The 2,845-nt window shown below is 49.8% G+C and overlaps 1 pseudogene; it reads right to left on the bottom strand.

The window, feature by feature from the left end:
- Positions 1 to 376: 376 nt before the first annotated feature.
- Positions 377 to 1,314, bottom strand: LOC122424399 (annotated as a pseudogene).
- Between the last annotated feature and the right edge of the window lie 1,531 nt (positions 1,315 to 2,845).

The following is a 2,845-nucleotide window of genomic DNA, read 5'->3' as shown; positions in this document are numbered from 1 at the left end:
ATATAAGATACCAAATGTTGGTCTATCTTAGTATGACCCATATGAAACAGAATTCAGATAAAGTCATTATGCCCAATGTCCGTTTCTTTAATTTTAAAGATGTCTGTTCAAACAGGTGAAGATATCTCTATCTCGATTTCTCTCTCTGTCTTTCCTTGTTTGTCTGTCTCTTTCTCCTTTTAAAGTTGAACACCTCCAAATTTTAAAAAATGCCTTTCATGTGTAAATCACCAATGATGAAACAGTGGGTAAGACATATTGAGTAAGTATTAACACTGGAAGTGAGGCATTTGAGACTATTATTTATCAGCATTTTGACTCTAGATAAGCCATAATTCCCAGTCCTCTGATTCCTCACTGTCCTTGATTTTTTCAGTCATTTGATAGTCAAATGGAACTTTTCTATAATTCTCTTCAGTGCATTCTTCACTTCCTGATTCCTCAAGCTATAGATCAATGGGTTTAACACAGGAATCACTACCACATAGAATACTGAAGCAAATTTACCTGTGTTCAGAGAATGACTTGAATTGGGCAGGAGGTACATAAAAATGATTGTTGCATAAAATATGAAGGTGAGATGGGAAACACAGGTAGAAAAGGCGTTTTGCCTTCCTTCAGCAGAATGGATCCTCAGAATGGCAAAGAGGATGAAGACATAAGAAATGATCACGATCAGCACAGAGAGCAAAGGGTGGTGAACCCATCAATGGTTAACAGCATCAGCTCTTTGAGTGTCAGAGCAAGCCAGCGTGACCAATGAAACGTCATCACAGTAGAAGTGGTTGACCCTATTGGAGCCACAGAAAGATAAGAGGAATGTTGTGACTGTCTGTGCAAGACCCACAACAAATCCATAAATATATGTGCTAGCAGTGATCCGATTGCAGAGTTTTTTAGGCATGAGGATGGCATACAGTAAAGGTTGCAAATGGCAACATACCAGTCATAGGCCCTGATTGAGAGCAAATACTGTTCACAAACTACAAATGTGATGATGCAGCACGCCTGAATGGCACATGCATAAAATGTTATACTTTTAGCTTCACACAGAAAATTCACCAAGGTGTTTGGGGTGACAGATGAAGTAAAGAAAAATCAATAAAAGCCAGATGGCTTAGAAAAGGAATACATGGGTGTGTGAAGCTGCGGGCTGACTTGTATTAGTACAATCAAACCAAGATTACCCAGGACACTAGCTAAATAGATTACTAGGAATACACCAAAGAGAGTAGCTTGAAGTTCTGGATTACCTGTGAGTCCCAAGAGGATAAACTCAGACACTGCAGAATAATTGCCTTTTGCCAGAGTAGAGAATTATTATTATTACTTTTTTAACAATAAAACCCCCTAGAGCACACAGTCTGAGTATTCTTGTCTCCCTTAGAGATAATCAAGCAGATGTTGGGAACTGATTCTGATCCACCCTGATCTTATGTTGGACACATTCAAAGGAGACTCTCCATGCAAATTCTGGTTTCAGAATGAAGTGATTTGTTCTCTGCAGAATTTCCAAAGTATGAAATTCTGTGGGGTTTGGAAAGATGGAAAGATGGCATTTTATTTAAATTCTAACATAATTTAATAATTTCTTATTCTTACCTGCACCTGCTCGGCGTTCTCCTTGGCACCCGCACCTCCCCTCTGGCCCGCGCCTGCTCTGACCTCCCTCTCCCGCGTGAAGTCCGTGGATCACAGTCACCCGTCTGCCTGGAACACTGGCTGCACCGCTCCCAGCTCTTCTAACGGCGCCTCAGACAACCAGCAGCAGAAAGCCCTCGGACCCACAGCACTGGTGTCTCCCACAGAGGCAGAGATGAGCGTGTCACCAGACTCCCGGCTGAACTCTGGAGCTCAGCACGGATGCTCAGGCCCTGAGCACTGAGGCCTGGGCCTGGCGGTACCAGCAGCTCACTCAGCACCGGCCTGCTGAGAGGCGGGGCGGCCCGCCTTGACTGTGAGCCGCCTGCGAGGCAGGAGGCCCGGGCTCTGCTCAGTCCCGTCTCTGGGAAGAGGGCGGCGCCTGCACGTGCAGGAGTCCCCAAACCCGGGAGACAGAGCCCTCCCCCGAGGACAGGACACCCCACACGTTGCAGAGCGGCCAGGGCCAACCACCAGCTCAGCCTGCTCGGGCTCACGCGCTGCGCTGCTCGACGCTTTTGCAAGGAAGCTGTGCTGCACAGATGGAATCTGGAATCTCCCCGAGCAACACCTGTCTTTCCTCCCGTCTCCCTCCCTCCTGACAGAACCACTGCTTTCTCTGCTCGAATTCTGCCCAAGGGCCTGGGGCCAGAGAACACTTGGGAATTGGGTCGGGGGTACGACACTGTCCCGCCATGGACTGCGGACCCCCGCGGGTCCTCTGAGGGCCACAAAGGCCTCCGGGTTGGTCGCCCCCAACCATCACCTCCCAGTCCCCTCGTGGAGTGCAGCCTCCATCTCTCTCCCCTTCCTCACCCGAGGCTCTTTCCCCCAGCAGAAGGTCTCATAGACAAGGTGACCAATTCCACTGGGAGGTCCTGCCAAATACGCCAAGCCTGCCCTTCCTGTGAGCCAGGATTTCAGTCCCCACTCCCTCCCTCCTGAGCCAGCATAGTGCCCCCCGCCAGCCCACACAGCCTGCAAGCCCCACTCTGAGGCCCCGGCCTGTGCTGCTAAGTCACTGCCGTGACCCCTCCAGAGCTGCCTCTTGGAGACACCCCTCCCTCGCACCAGCCACTGCAGCCCACTGTCTTCAGAGCACAGCGGCCCCTCCTGCCCCGTGGCTGCTTCCTCTTCTCATCTCTCACTCTCGCTGACACACAGGGGACGGTGACCAGGCCCCAGGCTTCTCCATCTGAACCCC

The sequence above is a fragment of the Cervus canadensis genome, chromosome 22 (genome assembly GCF_019320065.1).
Source record: "Cervus canadensis isolate Bull #8, Minnesota chromosome 22, ASM1932006v1, whole genome shotgun sequence".
Lineage (NCBI taxonomy): Eukaryota > Metazoa > Chordata > Mammalia > Artiodactyla > Cervidae > Cervus > Cervus canadensis.
The sequence above is the reverse complement of the archived record's forward strand: the minus strand, read 5'-3'. Positions and strand labels throughout refer to the sequence as shown.